A 21,576-nucleotide genomic window follows, 5' to 3' on the forward strand; every position below is an offset into this window, starting at 1 on the left:
TTTCAATCATAGGTCATATCCCGGCATACTTATAGTTCAGTGCGCAAAAGATGCAGCTCTGAAACAACATTTTCCAGCATCAAATATGAAATGTGATCCAGAATTCCCAAGCCCCCAGGTGACTCCTTTAAGTTAGTGACTCATTACGACTGTGAGCTGAAGTGACATGGAGGCAATTTGTGGGAACAGATAATGTTATGATTGCTTGGTGCTTTAATTTGTAATATTCATTCTTGAACAATGGAAAATCTGAAGATGAAATGTAATTTGATAATACTTGGCTGGCATTACTGAAACAGTGGATGTGTAATTACCATTATTGTCCCTAGAAGGGCCTCAAATTCAAACAATCCCCAAGGAAAATAACTTACTACTCCCATTCTGCATGTCATGCCAGCCACTTCGTATCATTGTTGCACAGTTGACTTTGGATCAAAGATGGCAAAGGTTCAACCTTGTGTCCTTGGGATTGTCTTGCAGGCTTCTCCTGAGATGCATGATAATTCCCTCAACAGGGAACAGAAAGTTCTACCCATTGTGTGGTTTCATAAAAAAGGGCGACAATTCAGAAAGTAAGGTTTAGGAGAAGGGAGATACATTAAATAGTTAGGCAAAGGCCTCACTTTTCATTTCCAGAATATTCTAGAATCCACAAACCCTAGCAGGAAGAAAATCTCCAGGAATTCAGATTTTCATTCTGCGGGTTGGGGTGGGGGTAGTGTGTTCTCTGAGAGACATAATGTGACCCTGGAAACAAAAACACAGGTGGACAGTCGTGGCAAAGACTGGATAAAAGTCTTATCTTGGTGCACCAGCACTTTTCTGGTTTTAAAACATTAAATAAAACATAAGCATTTCTCCAGCCCTCACCACCCAGTCCTCCACACATTGCCGAGGTCTCATCTGTGCCAATCCATACCACAGAAAGTCTAATGGTCTCTTCTCCCCTCTTTGTAAATCTATTCCATCAAACCATGTACTGTGGTCCTTCATATCCTCATGGCAACTTGCACACCAAACCACCCCAATGTCTTTTGTGGCCCCAATGCCAAAATAGTGTCAACTTCACACATCAACCTTTTCCTTACAACTTCCAAATAATCCAGTATTCATCATGGGCAGACCACATGACCCTTGCTGAAATTAAATAAAACAAAAACCCAATGATTGCAGGTTTTATTGAAAAATACTACTCATAAAAAACCCATCACTACATTTACATTCCTTCAAGTACTTAATTCCTTCTAAGACATTAATTTTCCTGAAGTGTTTAATTCTTTCTGAAGCCAAGTACTTCCTTCAAACACTTTACCCTTTAAAATAACAGATATCATCTATAACAACTTGAAGATGTTGATGAAACTGTGAAATGGGAAGCGCCCACACTGATATGGAAAGGTATGAAATCAGTAATAATCCAAGAAAAATAACCTTCACCCTCCATGTGGTTTTCAACAATTTAAAATATTGGAGTTTCAAATGCCTTTACAACTTGACAGTCACTTTTGACAGTTGCTTTTAAGAGTTTCAAAGAGCTTGACTGTTTCAATAGTTAGATAAAAACAATGACTGCAGATGCTGGAAACCAGATTCTGGATCAGTGGTGCTGGAAGAGCACAGCAATTCTGGATCAGTGGTGCTGGAAGATTTTGCTGCTCATCGGATGCTGCCTGAATTGCTGTTACAATAGTTTGTCCACTTTTTATGCATATTCGTGTACAGTTTTAATAACTTTGCAAGGTTGATTACCAGCCTTAAAGGGCAACTGACCTCCACCAAAGGTATCCTAAGACCACAACCAAAAAGGTGCAGCTATTATGGACTGGGCCAGAGCCCCTCAAAACATTTCAAGAAAGTAGCCTGGACCCTAACTTTGCTAGTTATTTTAACCAGGTGTAAGTGGATATTCTAGGAGTGATGTAGCTGGCCGAACCACCTTGTTTTAAGCAAATCAGAATTTATTGACAAGATTGCCAAATGAAACGGAAACAAAGAGAACAGAATACAGAATAACTTAATCTATCTGAAAACTGAACAGGCTATCCCAACTTAATGATGCTGTTCCAAATTCCTGCAACAATTCCCATAAACACCTCTTGGCCCAAAAGGTAAAACAGGGTTTTATGAGAGAGAGAGAGAGAAAGAGAGAGAGATGGCAGAGCGTTTCAGCATGAAACACCTTCTTCCATGGAGCTGTTTCTTTGACCAGTAGCCTCACAAAACTGACTGATTGCTCTGAACAGCTAAACTAAAATCAAAACAAACCAAACCAGGGACCAACTGAGTTGGGAGAACTGACCACTCCCCTCTGATTGCACAAGTGTGTTTTTCTTAAATTTGGAAGCCTTTTTCCTGACGCAGTATCTGTTAGGTATAATCAAATTGGCCCTAAAACCCTTCAAACCTAGATATCCCGGAACCTATGTCTTCATGATTGCTCTGCAAAAAACCAAGGACAACTTAACCTTGTTAAAGAAGCAGCATCATCACATTACACCTCTCCAAAGAACTCTGAAAAGCTTAAAGCTTGGTTCTTACTATGTCTAACATGTACATTAGTGTTCCTTCCTGGCTAATGAAAATCAGGTATAAATAGAGGCAGCTACCATGTCACATGGACAGCTACTTCCATGAACTATGACTCTACAATTTAAAATCCTTCCCAATTATTACCACCCTCTCCAACTCCCCAACAAAATGGTGAGGCTGTGTACAGGATTTGAATTTGTGGAATTAGTCCTCTTTATAATTTTTGCAATGACAGAGAAGTTCTCTATCATTATGCAAATTCAGACCAAAGTGGGAAAGGAACTATTTAGTAGCTTATTGCCTTTGAAAATGGATTCAGTGCCAGGTATGAATGGAATAAATCCTAAGTTGAAGAGAAGCATGGGAGGAAACAAATAGAGCCTCTGACCAGCCTTTTCTAATTCTCTCTGGCAGAATGTTCAAGGACTGTTAAATTGTGCTACTACTACTAAAGGGAGAAAGGGATGGACTAAGAAATTATAGCCTCAGTGTTGGGAGAATTTTTAAAATCAGTTTTCAGATATTATAAACCATTCTTTAGAAATGCATAAATTAAAGGCATTCAGCAAGGATTTTCCAAAGAAGTCCACATGGGAGGGTGCTCTGGAAGGTTAGATTGCATGGAATCCAGGGGGAGCTGACAAATTGGATGCACAATTGGCTTGATGATAGGAAACAGATCATACTGGAAGGATGCTTGTCGGACTGGAGGCCTGTTACTAGTGGAGTGCCTCAGAGGTCGATACTCATCCCATTGCTGTTTGTTATCTGTATCAATGATTTGGATGCGAATGTACAAGGCATGATTAGTAAGTTTGCAGATGTCACTAAAATAGGCGGTATTGTGGACAGTAAAGAATGTTTTCAGAAATTGCAGCGAAATCTTGATTGGCTGGGGAAGTGCGCCGAGAAATGGCAATGGAGTTTAATATAGATAATTGTGAGGTCTCGCATTTTGGAAAGTCAAATCAAGGCAGGAGTTTCATGGTGAATGGAACGGCCTTAACGAGCATAGTGGAACAGAGGGAGCTTGGAGTCCAGGTTCAGGATTCTCTGAAAGTGGAGTCACAGACAGAGCAGTGAAGAAGGCTTTTGGCACAGTGACCTTCATCAGCTAGGGCACTGAGTATCGAAGTTGGGAAGTTATGTTGTAGTTGTACAGGATGTTGGTGATGCTGCACTTGAGTATTGTGTTCAGTTTTGGTCATCTTGCTATGGGAAGGATGTTAGTGAACTAGTACAGAAGAAATTGACAAGGATATTGCCAGGACGCATTGGTCTGAGTTATAGGGAGAGGCTGGAGAAGCTAGGACATTTTCTTTAAAGTGCAGGAGACTGAAGGGGGGATCTTATAAAAGTGTATAAGATCATCAGAGGCATGGATAGGATGAATGCATTCAGTCTTTTTCCCAGGGTTAGGGAATTGCAGACTAGAGGGCATCAGTTTAGGGTTAGAGGGGAAAGATAAAAGGGAATCTGAGGTGCAACGTTTTTACACAGAGAGTGGACACATATGGAATGAGCTGCCAGCGGAAGTGGTTGAGGCAGGTATATTAGCAACAGTTAAAAGGCATTTGGACAAATGCATGAATAGGAAGAGATCAGAAAGATATGGGCCAAATGGAGGGAAATGCTGTTAGCATAGGTGGACATTTTGGTTGGCATGGACCAGTTTGGGCCAAATGGCCTGTCTCCGTGATGTAGGACTCTATGACTTTCTATGACTAAAAGGCTGTTTGTGACTAATTGGATTAAATGTTGTGTGGAGATAAGAAAGTCAGTCTATATACTCAACTCAAATTTTGACAAGGTCCTAATTGGCAGTCTGGTCAAAAAGGAAGACTCAGGGTATCCAAGGTCAGAAGGATAGTGGATCCAAAACTGGCACGAAACAAAGACAAATGGTTGATTTGTTTTCTGTGATTGGAAGGCTGTTTCTAAGGCTTTTTTGGAGTTAAGTTCAAAATTCCCTGTATTTTGTAGTCCGTATGTCAATACTTCATATTGGCATGTAGGGAACATAATTAAGAAGTTTACAAGTAATACAAATATTGACCATGCGGTTGATAGTGAGGAAGGAAACTGCAGACTGTAGTTAGATATCAATAGACTAGTCAGGCGAGCTGAAGAATGACAAATGTAATTCAATCCAGAGAAATGTGAGCATTTGTGAGGGGGAAAGCAAGGGAATGCAGAATAAAAGGTAAGATTGCAAAATGTATAGAGGAACAAAGGGACCTTAGAGCGGTCGTCCACAGATCCTTGAAGATATAGCACACATAGATAAAGCATTTAAGAAGGTATACAGGATTATCTCATTTCGTCAAGTCATAGAATGTAAAAGTTTGGAGGTGAACTATATAAAAAAAACTAGTCAAACCATGAGAACTGCAAATCACCCTGGCCACCAAATCACAGAAGGTTGTGATCACACCAGAAAGAAAACAGAGGAGTTTTAGGAGAGTGCTTTGTGGATTTGAACATTTTAGCTCTGAGGTAAGATTGCATGGGCTGGAGTTGTTTTCACGAGAATGGAGGAAGCTAAGTACATGTTTAATTGAAGTCTATAAAATTATGAGGGGCGTAAATCAAGTAAATGAGGAAAAATTATTTTCATTTAACAGGGAGGACAATAACACACATAGGGGAATGATAAGGTTAGGCAGTTACGAATGCTTTATAGCCCAAAAAAGTGTCTAGAATTTAGTGCTACTAGAGAGAGAAAACACACAGCAGGTCTCAATGCTGTCAAGGAGCATGGCTTTCATTCAGTCTCCAATACCTATCCAGGTCGTGCTCTGGGTGGTCAAAGTCTTGATCCACTCCTCATAACGGGTAAAAGGTCGAATGACAGTCAGCACCACTGCCCCAACCCACTATATAATGGCCTACAATTAAGCAACACCTCAATTTAAAATTCCCATTCTTGTTTACACATTCCTCTACAGCCTCATTCATTCCTGTCTCTGTAATCTCCTCCAGCTCAACAACCTTTATAATCTCTGCGCTCTTTAGCTTCTGCATACCTAATTTTAATCGCTCCACTGTTGGTCAAAGCTCTTCAATTCTCTTTCCGAAGCTTTCCATCCCTCTATCTCTTTCCTCTTTGAAGATGTTCCCTGAAACCTACCTCTGTCCCAAGGTCATTTGTCTCAAAGTCACTTTTATTTGGCTCAGTGACATGTTTTTGACTAATAATTTAATGACAATTTCTAAGGCATCTCACAAACACAAGTTGTTGTAAGCCAAAAATTACGCTGTTTTGGAGAAAGCATAGTTTAAGAATACAATTCACACTTTCCTGTTGAAGCAGGTTGATGCAGGGATAAAGCTTCATGGGTGTCTCCTATTAACTTTCTCTGTCTCTGTCTGTTGATCTCTCGCTCTCTCTGTATTAATCTATTTTGCCATCTCCCTCTCTCTCTCTCTATCTTTTGATTTTTCTTTCTGACTGTCAGAGTGGAAACTTGGAAGATCTAGTATTTAGATAAGCACACCATTTTTTAATAGTGCTTTACAATGCTTTATCACTGTTTCATGTTTCAGTTAAATATTTAAGTCTACTGTGAATTCTGATTTATACACTTATGGTTAAGATTCTAATATCATTCTGTAATCCAGAAAATTCTAAAATCCAGAAATGACGCAGTCAAAAGCATTCTGGATTAGATGCATTATAGTGTAATTAAACTTGTTACAGCAATCTTTAGTTGTCCTCTTCTGTTTTGCCTGTGTTCAGATATTTTGTATGGCAGAGAGGCATTTCTTTAGTCTGAATAATTTGAGTCACTTTTAATAAACCAGCAGCAAGCTTTTGTGTATCTAAAATAATAACATTTATTTTTATTATTCACACATTTGACCTGGAGATAAATGGAAATGTGATGTCTCACTCACCTGCACTATTACACACATATAAAGATTAAATATAGATAAAGCTGAAACATATTTATAAAATGGGAACATAACAGTTGCAGGTAAGTTCCCAAAAGCTACCTTTAATTCAGTTACTTATATCCTATTTTATGTTTTGGTCGTTTGTAGAATAGATTAGCAGCTAGTTTTGTTTTTAAATTATATTGGTGTTGTTACTATATTGTAAAGTGGAAGACACTAGTTTGTATTATTTTTGTAATTTTGTAAAAAATCTTTAAAATCTTCTTTCTTAATAAAAATATCTATTAGAAAATCACACAGACAGTCTAATTAAAGTTTACAGTATCACATTACTCAGCCCCTATTTTGGGGTAGGCTTCATGGTTTTTAGGCAAGTCATTATTTTGGCTGAAGTGAAGATCTTGAAAATACAGAGATTTTTCAGGAACTGCAATGATTCCCATGGTTGATCTACCAAGGAGGGATTCTCTCTGTAAGGTTTAGTGAACTTTCTCATGCTATCAAACCAAACTTGCATCATTAACTACTTAAGCTAATGGCACCCTTCTCATCCAATGCTACATTAATTTTACCACTCATCAATAGCAGATATTGTCATCACTGACCAGATATTCCAGGATCCCTTCTGCCAAGGTTATATTTAAAGGCAGCTGTGCACTCAGCAAAACCAACAGTCTCCACTCTAGGGCAAGGTCTTTCCACACCAGCTGCAGAACCCAGGACGCCATCTTTCTCTGGAACAGCAGCTTCAGCTCATACTTACCATTTGCAAAAGTATGGTATCTCACACTGTTTGTGATACCAATATATATTTAGATACCTTTCAAGCTACCAGATCCACCTGACATCCCTTGGTTTGTCCTCTTTCATTTGGATTAATAAGCCCTGAACCATCCCTACCATTCACTTCAATCAAGGCTAATCTTTATTTCAATTCCATTTTAGCTCCAAATCCCTTGCTTTGCCTCAACTGTCTTACTTAGTCTTGAAAATACTAACTGTTCCACCAAACAGATCATGCAGGCTGTTTCCATCCCAAATTAACATTGGACAAAAGCTCCTTTACTGATGAATGGTTCCATTCAATGGTTCTCTGATCTCAGAAAATGGTACATGATGATACATAATGTACTTGATACAAATTTAAACACACATATACATAGTTCACAGTCATAGTCTCTTAGATTGAAGGACACAGATGGTTATTGTGAGCCTACAATAGTTTGCTTGCTGCTTACCAGTATTGACAAAATATGACAAAATATGAATTAAAAGCATCAGTGATGTAATTTGAACCTGACCCAGGTTCGAACCCCACTGCGGCAGATGGTGGAATTTGAATTCAATAAAAATCTGGAATTAAGAGTCTAATGATGACCATGAATCCATTGTCGATTGTTGGATAAACCCACCTGGTTCACTAATGTCCTTCAGGGAAGGAAATCTGCCATCTTTACCTGGTCTAGCCTACAAGTGACTACCGACCCACAAGCAATGTGGTTTACTCTCAGCTGCCCTCTGGGTTATTAGGGATGGGCAATAAATGTTGGCCCAGCCAATGATGCCCTCAGCCCATGAATTAATTTAAAAAAAAAACAAATTTGCACATGAGAAAACGTATTTCACAGAATCTTTTATACTGATTATCCTGGCTACTTAGATATAAAACAAGATTCTATATCACTGCCTTCAGGAAATAAGTAAAGCTTCTAAATGTTTAATTTTAGTCACCAGTTTAAACTATTATTTAACAAAAACATTAACAATGAAACTAACTGGTCACTTTAGTATTCAGAAGATCTAAGGAAGACTCTAAAGACCATTAAACAAATTACTCCAGTACTATTCTAGACACAATGCAAGCCTAAATTTAAGTAAGCATGACAAACTTTAATTAAAGATCCTTCAAAGATAAAACCTTCTTTCTATCGAGTCATTTTGCAACCTTCAAAAATGCAGCTTTAAATAGGATGTAAAACCTTTGGAGATCAGGGAATAGTTTTCATGGAGATTGACTTGAGTCCAAACACATAGTGGAAAAGATCACCAATATGACATTGTTTAATTATTAGTGTCATAGTTTTGTTTCCACACTGAAAGTCAGAAAATATTTGACGAAGATTGAAAAGGCCAAGGAATTTAGTAGATGGAGAAAACATACTCCACAATTAATCTAAAAGTAGGTCAATTACATGGACACTAGATTTATAACAATTTCATTAACAGATTAACAATTAACAGAGTATTATCCTTTGCCAGCATTAGCTCCACTCCAGAGATACCTACTTATCTATATTTCCCAGCACTCTCTCCATGCACATTGATATTTTTCTTCAAATATTTACCTATTCCTTTCTTAAATATCGCAATTACCTTGTCATCAATAACCTTTTATTTATGGTGCTTTATTCCTCATTCAACAACCAATGGAATAATAATATCCTCATTATTCACTTTTAAAACAATTGAATACTTCTATTAAGTTTCTCCTTAATCCTTCATACCCTGTTTATGCTATCATAGCTTCCTATGCTCTTGTTACAACTATAGCTTCTTACTTCAATGCAGTGAATCCAAATTGTGCACTTTTGATGGTTCCAATATCCTTTCAGAGATGTCATATCAAATATTACAGCCTTTCAACTCTGCTTAATCAATATTTATCATCACTTCTTTTGTGTGTAACAGAAAGCAGATTATTTATACTTATATATACTGTAAATTGATCTCAGGAACCAATGTGTTACGTGTTGGGCACTGCTGCTTTTACTTCTAAGTTTTAGTGTCACATGAAGCATGTATCACCTCTGAAAGTTCACAGCAACCGACCATCACAATTTCTAATTTAGATTTCAACGTTTAATCAGAAGAACTCCTGAGGAAATTCTTAACCATTAGAACCATGTTTTACATTATCCAAGTGCAATCATTTGAATGTTATCAGTGCTTAGAACACTTAATGATCTTCATGTACAATACAATTCAAAATATTTTGTAATAGAAGAGAGAGAATTAGCTAGAACCATTTCCTTTCTTTATCGTTCAGCTATCTTACAAAAATAATACTTTCATTTCCATGGAGAAAGCATGCAATATCACATTATTTGCAATAGTGATTTGGAAACATATTAGTAGTAAAATGCAGGCTTAGGGATTATTGGAATTATCAATAGCTATGTCTATTAAAGCAGCATGAAATTAGAAAAGATTATAAATGTAGTAAATATTCACCAATTATAGGGAATTGTTTAAATTTACATGTCTGTGAATTAGGTATTATCCATGTTGCACTACTGCATTATAATCAAGCTTTCGGTGCCATAATTGTTCTCAAATATAATCATTAATTAATTTCAGTGTTCCCTTCACAAAGGTCTCTGCCAATCAAACCCACTATCCCAGGTGGGAGCTCAATTATTTGTTCTGTGCCAAGCTAGCATGAAGCCACCCCTGTAGCAATCTTGAAACAAAAACATCAAAAGCTTTAACTCTCATAACTGATGACTGGTTATTTGATTTAATTTAATTATGTGAATCACTGTTATGGTTCCAGCTGATAATATATATCAGACATGTGTCATGTGGTCTGTAGAACTCTTTGCCAAACTGTTGTGGCTCAGTTAATTGCTTTGAGTTGGGCGATCTTATGAGACGTTGCATGTTAATCTGTTCCATTTCTATTTACAAATGATGTAAAGTTTTCATGTTAAAACTTCAAGTGGAATAAAAGAGCATATTTTATTTTATACAGAAAGGCAGGGCAATGAGACTAATTTGAAGGACATAAACAATGAGCCAAATAACCAAGATGTGTATTAAAAAATCTTAATGGTTATGTGTTTGGAGAGCATGTATTAAAAATGCACAGAAAAATACTTTGGAAGGAAGAAATGCCAAAGCAGCAATGTGAGAATGAATCCAGGAGAAAGCAAGGAAAACAAAAAGATAAGAACTTCTTTTTTAAAATTGTCATGCACAACAGGAAATGATATTAAATAGCACACACCAATTAATCATATAGTGCCAGTAAATTGTACATTCAGCACCTGAAGTTGATTAAATTTTGCATCTTGTGTTAAACCAGAAATAAATTCATTAAAGCACTGATGTTGAATATAAAGCAGAAATACCAACATAAACTGTTCATTAATTCATTAAATTTTCCATTAGAATGTACAGAGGATTAAATCTGTGCCCTTTAATTGATGTTCTCACTAAAAGGTACACTTTAATTGCCATGTATTGCATCTCCAATAGGTTGAGAAGGGTATACATTTTGTAATGGCATTATTTGAATATGACAACATTTACCAAATCAACTAAAGCCAGAGCAAAATTGAATATAAATTTCTCTAGCAACAAAATGAATATTTGGTGAATTTTGTTCAAAATGTAAAAGGCCAAAAAGTTATAGGAAGGAGGATTAACATTTGTTAGGCCACTTTTGGAATATTGCATGCAAATTTGATCTCCTTCCTATCGGAAGGATGTTGTGAAACTTGAAAGGGTTCAGAAAAGATTTGCATGGATGTTGCCAGGATTGAAGGATTTGAGCTATAGGGAGAGGTTGAATAGGCTGGGGCTGTTTGCCCTGGAAAGTCGGAGGCTGAGGGGTGACCTTATAGAGGTTTATAAAATCATGAGCGCATGGACAGGATAAGTAGACAAAGTCTCTTCCCTAGGGTGGGGGAATCCAGAACTAGAGGGCTTAGGTTTAAGGTGAGACGGGAAAGATATAAAAGAGACCTGAGGGGCAATATTTTCACGCAGAGGGTGGTACGTGTATAGAATGAGCTGCCAGAGGAATTGGTGGAGGCTGGTACAATTACAACATTTAAAAGGCATCTGGATGGGTATATGAATAGAAATGGTTTGGAGGGATATGGACCGGGTGCTAGCAGATGGGACTAAATTGGTTTGGGATATCTGGTTGGCATGGACGGGTTGGACCGAAGGCTCTGTTTCCATGCTGTACATCTCTATACTCTATGACTCTAAGTCAGCATAACTTTGATGCATGATAAAACCAACTCAAAGATTATTGGCTACCATGTGCTTACTGAAAATCCTCAATAGAATGACTTGAAGCAGATTGTCTTAGGCAGACATGTAGAGGCTGAAATTCACGTTGCACCAACATTCCAGTATCAGTTTGGTCACAAGTAGTTTGCATAGCCAGCTTGACCGTTACTGAACCTGAATATGTTTCTGGTTCAGTCTTTCATCTTTACCTGAGTGAACATCATGAAGCATGATCTATGAATTCTATCTGCTTCTTGCTGATTAGAATAAGGTGTGTGTGTGTGTGTGTATGGAGCTGATTGGTGAAGCCATGGAGTGACTGTTGCTCAGGCAAACTGTTTCCTCAAGTCCACACATTCCTATTGATTTTTGGATGGCTACCTATTAAGGAACACTCTACACTCCTTTGATATCACATACTAACTCCTTCTACAGGATTGTTAGCTGTAAATCCCATTGCCAGTTCTTTCTATTCCTGTATAGTGCATATTTCTCTCATCCCACAATCTATGAAAATCACCATGAAATACGAATACTAGTGTGTGACATGCCACCAATGTCACAATTTTGAAAGGGAAGGTGAATGTAACACAAGGGAGCAGATGAAAAGAAGACAGAATAGAAATATTACCATTTCATTTTTTAGAAGTAAAGACTTCAAAATATGGGGGAAGACATAAAGGAAGAGAAGTAGGAGGTCTAATCAGTTCTGAATTCAGAACACACTGACTCTTACTTTAGACTCCTTTATATTCTCATTAATGCCAACACATTTATGGAACAGCTACATTGTAGATGAATGTGACATTCCACTAAGTTGGAATAAAGAGGTGGAAACATTTTAACTTCCTTTGTTCCCATGGAAAAAGAAGCAGAGGTAATAACTAGTGATCAAAAGCAGCCAATATTACTTAAAGACACACTACTTATATAATGACATGATCACTCATACATTGTAAATGAAAATAGATCATGATAAATGTACCACTATGGGATTTTTAAAAATGCTTTATATCTAATATTTAAATCAGTACTGATTTTATTTCCAAGGATTGCACATATATTGAAAGACAGGAGGCTATTTCTCCTTATAAAGCAACCTATTACAGTGTCTTTACCTGGGTGTTTTACATTTCTCTAAGCAACATAATCAGATAAAAAAATAAATTAATGAACAGTAACTATGCATTGAATTTAATCAGACAATATTCTGACCAAATAGAGTTGCTAGTAAAGCTATTGGGGAGAAAAGAGCGTTCTTCCTCAGCAGGTTTGCTGAGCTTGTCACTCTTAATGAGACTAGAAAAATGAAAATCTTCCTGCTATTAGGTAGTGCAGCTAGTTAATGTAATCTTTCAGCAGAGGCCTAATAGTATTGAAAACTGCTGATCACAACATGTACAAATAGGAGACTGAAGGCAGGACTTCCACTTGATCCAAGTGAGGTGATGTTGGAGTATTACTCTCGGTTACTAGGCAACAGCCTTGTGGTATTATCAGTGGTTAATCCAGAGACTCAGAAATGTTCTGGGGATCCAGATCTGACTCTCACCACAGCAGATGGTAGAATTTGAATTCAATAATATCTGGAATTAAAAGTCTGTTGATGACCATGAAACCATTACTAATTCAGGGAAACCTATCTGGTTCACTAATGCCCTTTAGGGTAGGAAACTGCCATCCTTACCCAGTGTGGCCTAAATGTGACTCTTGACCCACAGATTTTACTGTGTACTTTTTACATTTGCATTTACCCATCTCCAGGGATTTTTTGTAACGTTTGCAGGAGGACTCACAGAAAGCAGAGCACCGACTCAGAAATAGCAGAGGTGTTGGTTTCACAGGAAAGCTAGTCAAGGGAGTGCATCATTGTTTGGGTTGGTGAGATACAGGCTCCAAAAGCAACCAGCAGGACTGCAATGGCAGCAGATGTATAGAGGCTTCAATGATCCTATGAAAGCAACATGGTAAGATGAGTCAGTAACACCATCCACAAATAGAGGGTAAGGTGGCTGTTGGGAGACGATAAAAAAAAGTTTAACTATGACTGAGAATAAGCTTTTAGTAAGTACATCAAGCATACGCACTGATTCCTTCAAATCTACCTCTTCAGTTTTGCCAAAACCAAAGAATGCTTGAATCTGCATTTTCACGGAGCGAGATGAACTCAAAGGATCTTTAAGAATGGTGAACAGGGCCAATTCTGAGGTTCTTGTCTTCATTCCTATTTCCAAAACTTTTGCCGGTGCAGGATAAGGGCATGGTCATGTCCCTTCTGTTATAGAACCTCAAGACGCTCATGAAATGTGGAGCAAACCCAATCACAAGTGTGGAATCAAATAAATGCAGCCACTTTCTTCTGGAATTCTTTCATTGACCAAGTTTTTTAATTAAAAAAAAATTGTGTTTTTACTATTTCAATTATTGTATCCTGTTTTTTAAGTAAAATGTGTTTTTACTGCAGTGGTCAATTACAGGGTTCTATCCTGCACAGGTATGTCATCAGTATTGTGTAAGTGTTGATTTTTTTTTTATTGATGGAGTTCTGGTTAGAATGCCATACCTCTAAGAATTCTCGTGCGTGTCTTTGTTTCACCTGTCCTAAGATGTGTGTGTTGTCCCAGTCAAAGTGGTGTCCATCAATAAACACATCGATTTAGATCCCATCTACCTTTCCTTGAAAAAAAAACCAGAAATGACATCACCCACCTTAAGAAACCAAGACTATAAATAGAGAGACATATCACCAGCGCTTCACCGGAGACTCTCACCTAGTTATGGTGACAAAACATCAGAAAACAAACCTTCCAGCTCAGCGAGCTAACTTACACACTTATCATCAACCTGAGCTACAAATCTTCTCAAAAATTGCTGACATAATTATCTGATTTTGGAGTTTCAACAGATGTCATTGTCCGCCCTTGTAATAGTTTGTTATGACAGACAAGCTTGTTATGTATGTTTCTCTAAGTTTCTAAAATGTGTAGAACAACTTATCTCAGAACGGGCTGTTTTATGAGGCCATTAAAGATTATCTGTCTTTGTTCTGAATTCTGAATAAGTATGGTTTCGGTTTTCAGCAGTTGACTGTTTGACAGGATTTAGATTTACTTTTGCCAAGGTTTTGGAATAAGAGTGTTTTTCAGTATGAAATATGTTTGAATGACAACTGTACTACATTATTATGAGATTAATTTTTAATGTCTATTTTAAAGGACGTTGCTTATGAGTTCTGTCCATGGTGAATACTGACATGGTGAATGGCTATTGAAGATATATAAGAGAATGTGAGGTAAGACTGGATATGAAAGAGGCATGAGTTTATGGAGGAGACATGATGAAGCATAGGGGGTGGTCATGGAAATCAAAGGTTATTGGGAAAGAACAGGAAAATAGATGTGAAGGGTTTCAAATCAGCTGTGATCCTATAGAATGGTGGAGCAGGCGCAAGGGGCTGAATGGTCAACTCCTGTTCCTATTTCTTATGGGATGTAGGGAGGAGCATGAAGGAGACATGATGCAATATGGAGGCAGCATGGGCATAAGGGGGGTTGGTCAAGGAGGGTGCTTGGGGAAGTGTGGGGGTGATGGTGGGACAGAGTTTGAGATCTTGATATTCATGACTATGGCCAGACTAACAGTCCAGTAAACAGAGCTGGTTGTCCTAAACTGCTACTCATGTCCAATACTGTCCAAGCAACTGTTATCCTAATTTCATTCTGCTCCACCTCTTCACATCAAGAATGAGGTTGATAGGGGACTTTCTAAAGGCATCAGATATACCAAATAGGGAAGATTCCTGACTTGAACTTCATGTCTTATCCATGAAAATTTGGCCCTTCATGTCTCTTTTCTTAAAGACATTATTTTACATCAACCAGTGCCAGAAAATGCTGTGCAGACCCAACATGCCTTCAAATAAATATAAAAATGAAATGCTCATTATTCCAGGCACTTTCTCCTACTGCAGCAGGTGTCTCACCTGTAAATGCTTTGGGATTTAAAGGCAACTGATTTATGCTGGACCAGGACCTCCAACAATTTGCCAAGATCCTCAGACAGCATCTTCCAAACACATGAACACTTACATCTAGGAGGACAAGGACGGCAGAAATATGGGAACACGACCACCTGCAAGTTCCCCTCCAAGCTACTCACCACCTTAACTTGGAAGTATATTGCTATTCCTTCACTATCACTAGGTCAAAATCCTGGAATTCCCTCCCTTAAGAGATTATGGGTCAACTCATTATGAGTGGAATACAGCGGGTTTAAGAAGGCAGCTCATTACCAACTTCTCAAGGGCAACTAGGGCAATAAATGCTGATTAGCCAGTGATGTCCACAGCCCACAAATGAAGTTTTTAAAAAAATCAACATCCTGCTTGCCTGATCATCTTCTGAAAGTCTACTCTCACTTCTCTGAAACATGATAGTGGATAGATCTGAAAGATGACAGAATGTCCTTGTATTCACATTGAATCTGTTAATTCTATTAAATTATGTATATATTTTTGCATATTATCTATGAGCAAAAATGCAAGCCCTAGGTTCTTTATACAATGAAAAAGGTTAGAAAGAATGAAGATTAAAATAAATAACACCTGAAAAGACTTAATTTAGGATACAAAATAAACACACTGAAATGATTGCTGGCTCTTAGATATTTTAAAAACATTTACTACATATAGGCAATGTTCTGGAGAAAATAGAAGGCATTTTATTTTCAATTGACGGCCAGAAAGACCACACAAGATGTGGTTTCATTTGAAAACAAAACCTTCCAGAAACCCTGTCTTTAATTGAGCAGGAGCAATTTGTTGATACACGGCTTTGAAGCAGATAACTCTAATAAATGGTAGGTCTGTAATAAATAATAGTAGTACGTAATTTTACTGCTATTCTTCTTCCCAAAATTCCACAATCAGCAGAATTCTGTGGTTGAATTTGCACCTCGTAGAATCATAGATTTATACAGCACGGAAATAGACCCTTTGGTCCAGCTCGCCCATGCCAACCAGATATCCAAACCGATCTACTCCCATTTAGCTAGTCATCTTCTAAAGACAATTGGATTACTAAAGGACAGACAAAGAGAATTTACATTTTGGAAACATATTATAATTAAAGGTATATTTCAGAACTGAGCTCTGGATTAAATTCCCACTTACACATCAATGCAAAATATTTTTGAGTGTGTGTTCACCTAATTGTGGAAGTGCAGCTCGGACTCGATATAATTCAAGTTGACAAAAGACAAGCAGGTCAAACCATTTCTCCCACTGCCACAATAAGAAAGCCATCTCATACTGTTTGGGAATTTTCATCAGATAGAGAATAATTCCAGTCCAGAGTGAAATTTAGAAATTGATGGTGAGGCCATTTGGAATTTTTGCACCAGTATTACAACTAGAATTTCCTGGTTATTTGTGAACAGAGAGGGCACAATTGGGGCATAAAATGGCTATGAAGTGAAAAATTCAACGAAACTCAAATGTAAGTGCAGTGCACATGTGTTAACATTTCCTCACCTTCCATCAATTAAGATAAGGTAAAATCACTATAGTTCCAGAGGACTATGGAGATGCTCTTTTGTAAGAGAGAGACAACAGTTGGTTGGTGATTTTAACCTGAAGGTCCTCACACTGTAGGCAAAGGGCGAGATTGAGAACGCAGGGAACTTCAAAGTGATCTCAGCTGCATGTGAATTGCAGTTGGAGTCACTTTGCATAGCAAACCAGCTGTCCAGGCAGCTGAGCTATCCAACATCTCCCTCTCCATTAATTATAGCTCACCTCGTTACAATGGCTTCACTCCAGGCTAAGGAGCTATACAAATAAAGTCCCTGCAATTGTATTGCTTCAAATTGGATATAAATCAGCCCAAGAAAGTTATGCACAGCAGGTACCAATGTAATTTCTTTGATATTTTATGCTTTTAATCTTTTCCGTTTATTCTCACTAAGAATTTATTTGGAAATTTATATTTCTCCGAATGCATTTTTATAACATCAGTTTGAATCACATTAAAATGAAAACGTTTCCACAATTGCATGGCTTTAAATCTGGTATGCCTGGTGTGCCTGAATAATAGTTTGTTTATAAATTTAATATTCATTCTTAAAGGTGTAAGTCCAATATTTTCCTTGGGGCCTGATTATTTACACTGATTTTGGCAATGATTATATCCATTTTGATGTTTTGATGTTGTATGTTAGTGAGTATGACAGATGATTTGCATGAACATTAACAATAGCCGCGAGGGCTTATGTAACTACTGGATTGCAATGTCATGAGAAACTCCAAATTTGATGCTCACAACTTCACAAAATAACTATGGATAGCCAAAGTCTCTCAGCTCAACTTATTCATCCACCCAGTATTCAAGATGTAGTCAGATTCAGCGAATCCATACATTTACAAATCAAGGTTGAAAGCAGCAGAGCATTATATTTTTGACCATGACCTCCTTTTGATCTGTAGTCTACAGTTTAAAATCCTATTCGCTTTGTTGATCTGCACTGGTCAAGTTTGCCTGGTAGTGAGTCTCCTTCAGCTCAATCATTAACTGTTTAATTAACATTCATGAAAAGTGCATGTAGTTCAGTTTTTCTTCGGATATATCGTGTTTAACCTTTGTCTACATTAAGTAAAATTTCTGAATGTTCTGACAATCTGGACTCATCATTCTATAAGTACTGAACTCTTTGTTCTGTTATAATTTGCTCAATTTTCAATGAGTTCCTTAATCCACATCATTTATATAAAATAAGAAATAGCAATGATCTTGGCAATGCAACATCAATTCTTCTCTCAACCCTGGCCTTTAATACTATTTCTTTCCTACAACAAGTTTCTGAGCATTTCAATATTTTTTCAATGTTATCTGAGTAGGCAGTCGCACTTCTAACTTTAAGAAAATACTACTCGCTGTGGTATATCTTCAGATACCAACTCTATCAACATAGTAACTGTTGCAGATATGTCCACTAGAACCATTTCAGATGCCTTGAGTAGATTCACTGCCACCGGTCCTATTGGCATTAGTCTAAGTTAGTGATATTGAGTGGAGACATGAAGTCTTTGGCAGATTCAGTCTTTAAAAGACAATCTGTTTAATACATGGTATTTAAATCTACTTACATTGCATTTGAGTTATATGACAGTGCTTTCTAAGTCCTCAAGTTTGACTTAGTAGTAAGTACATATTACTGTTAGGAATATAGACTTAGCACTTAATAGGAACTGAAGTAGAACCCAGCAACTGGAATATTAGTTAGCATCACTGAGAAACAGCCCTTTATGTCCTGATGGGCAGAACTTATTTCATATCAATTAACCCTCCCAGGTACGAGCTGCCTTATAAAACACAAAGGAGAATCTGGTCTTGCAGGCTCTACCTCTCATTCTACTGATCTGAGAGTGGTGTGTAGTACAATTGCAGCACAATGTGTCAACAGGGAGGGAGGGGGTGGGGGGGACACAATCAATTCTCACCAAATATTTCCTAAGAATTCACACGTGTCTGCAGACGTAAAGAACATTTCTTTTTACAAGATAAGGTGTGCTGATATTTCTGAAACCATTGCACTCTGGTTTTGTTATAAATAATGGGCAGTAGATTTTGAAATTGCAGTCAAATGAAAATGATTGATGTTTCCCTGAATTGAACTGAACAACAATCAAATGGTAAAATGCATACAAACAGCTGAAGGTTCAAAGTAACAAGGTATTTTCATAAACCTAACTGCATAGCCACATAATGCTTTCAATATGGTCTGAAATCACTTTAATGTGAGAGAATTCAATTGAAAAGCTGCACAAAATATAATGTTGAACATTTGGTTTCGATTAGGATTTACGATACAAGGATATTAGGAAAATCCTGAAAAGAGATCCATTGTAACAGTGTGTTCAATATTTTCATGGAAATTTTGCTAACCTCCCATCATGTTTACAACATGTGACCAATGGAATTGTTGAGAGATTGCAGAAAAATATTGTGAAAGAAAGCAGCAATGAAAAATTAATCAATTTGGCACAGAAAGCTGATAAACTGGCATGAATTAACCATTCCATATACAAAGTTTAGACTCAATAGTTGGAGTGTTTGAGGTGGGAGAGCTACAACCCATAAGATATAAGATTAGTTCTTTTCAAAGTAATAAATACATGCATTTAATATTCCCTTTCACAACCTCAGGGCATCCCAAAGCACTTTACACCTAATAAAATAAATAAATGAATGAATGAATGAATAATTTGATTGTTATGTATATTTTACAGGAAGAGTACAGTAAAACACACTGAAAAGCTTTCATTTGTCACCATGATTCAGCACCATTTTGAATCATTTAAGAATCAGGGAAAAAATGAAGACATAACTTAAAGATAGTCCATCAGTGCTGAGCCAACTTATCAACATCAACAATGCCTCCGCCATTATTCCTCTTCCACCACTACACCACTGTCGACACCAGATCCAACCAACGTTAAAGTCATCGATCCTCAGGCACCATCTTTCGCCACTGGACTCTTCGCCATTGGCTCACCACCACCTGCGCCAGACCAACCAAAGTCAGAGTCATGTCTTTCGCTGCTGGGACCACCTCATCCATGTTGCTGTGATGCCCTTCCTCTGCTGCTAGCATCAGACCGTACTAACAACAAAGTCACTGATCCTCAGAAACCACTTTTAGCTGCTGGGCCTACCTCGCTGACATCGCCACCGCCAATATAGCACTGATTCTAATGCCAGGTCCCGTGCTCATGCTGGAAAAATAAGTGAGGGCTCCCTTGAGGTTCATGGCAGGCTCACTCATGTTTGAAGAAGGTGTCTAACTTAAAGCAACTGTAAATAGCTGAAACTTGCTTTGTACAAGATATACAATATTGGGAGAATTTCAAACAAATAAATCAACCAAAATGCTTTCAGTAAATCAATAGGATGGACTACAACAGGAGGAAATATCCTTACAGCTGCGTAAAAACTAAATGGCAAGGTTTGCCTATGGGACTTTGGCTATGAAATAGGATGCATAAAAACAGGAGAAGTATCTTAATGCATAGCAATTCGTGCTCATAGTATCCAATTCAAGCAGAACACTGACATCCTGTGTCTGTTGATTTGCATGAGCCATGGAGCCATCATTAAGCACACTAGTGTCTGGTTGTACATTTCCACAAGGTAGAGAACCTTATGGGACTGTCATACCACTTAGAACTGCCCTGCAATAGTTAAAGCCAGTCCACACTTCAGAATGGGGATATGCTTTCTGACTGGAGCAAATGCTGGAAGACATTGTGTTCATTAAGAACATTAAATTATGTTGCAACAGGGGAGGGTGTGCTCCAAGGTTTTCTAGCAGTGTGTTGAGTTCATGATGGAAGAGGAACACAGATATTTAATCATGACAGCCAGACATGCAAGTTCATTGGACCACATTTGCTGATATACCTCCCCCTCTTGCAGAACACGATAGCACAGAATTGGAGTTGGCAAACACCTAACCAGAAAGAAACACCATAGAAAAGAATGGTGCTAATCATAATTGGAACAGCCATGCTTGAGGCTGTGCCAAGTGGAAATCTTAAAACAATCAACAGACACCTTATCCTCATATTTAATCCTTCTCACATCCCACTTTCCGCTCACCATACACAATCACTCTGATTTATAGGCTGCAAATTGTACAAGGATGCTCCTTTTGATTTTTCCTCTTCCCTTACCAGAACCCTATTCTTGAGCCTTTCTCCTTTTCAGACACACAATAACTTCCCATTGGTCAAACAGAAGTAAAAATCCACGATAAAACAGAAGTACCGCCTTTCAAGCTCACAGTGTCAAACTTTGGCTTAAATATTGACAATTAACATAATTTAGCTTAGAAGCAGATCTACCTGAGAAACCAGGCACGTGTCCAGACAGGGGACCAGAGGATGGCTGATGCCAGCTCACCGGAGACAGTGGATATGCACAACTTCTGTATCAGAGGGCTCAGTTGTAGAAGGGGGAGCCAATAGATGGAGGCTGATGAATATGCTCAATTAAATGTTTCATGCACTGGGAATCAGGTAAAGAAGCCTGATATATAAAAAAGTAAGAAGTTAATGTTAAGGAGTGTGGAATT

General features: G+C 37.8%; 1 long non-coding RNA gene across 1 annotated transcript in view; it reads left to right on the forward strand.

The window, feature by feature from the left end:
* Positions 1–20,173, forward strand: part of LOC122555056 — a 28,714-nt gene extending 8,541 nt beyond the window's left edge. Inside the window, exons 2-3 of the long non-coding RNA XR_006313148.1 lie at positions 14,664–14,740; positions 19,733–20,173. This is a non-coding gene — a long non-coding RNA (uncharacterized LOC122555056). The remainder of the gene's footprint in view (positions 1–14,663; positions 14,741–19,732) is intronic.
* The last annotated feature ends 1,403 nt before the right edge of the window (positions 20,174–21,576 follow it).

This window comes from Chiloscyllium plagiosum, chromosome 12, assembly GCF_004010195.1.
Source record: "Chiloscyllium plagiosum isolate BGI_BamShark_2017 chromosome 12, ASM401019v2, whole genome shotgun sequence".
In the NCBI taxonomy this organism is placed as follows: Eukaryota; Metazoa; Chordata; class Chondrichthyes; order Orectolobiformes; family Hemiscylliidae; genus Chiloscyllium; species Chiloscyllium plagiosum.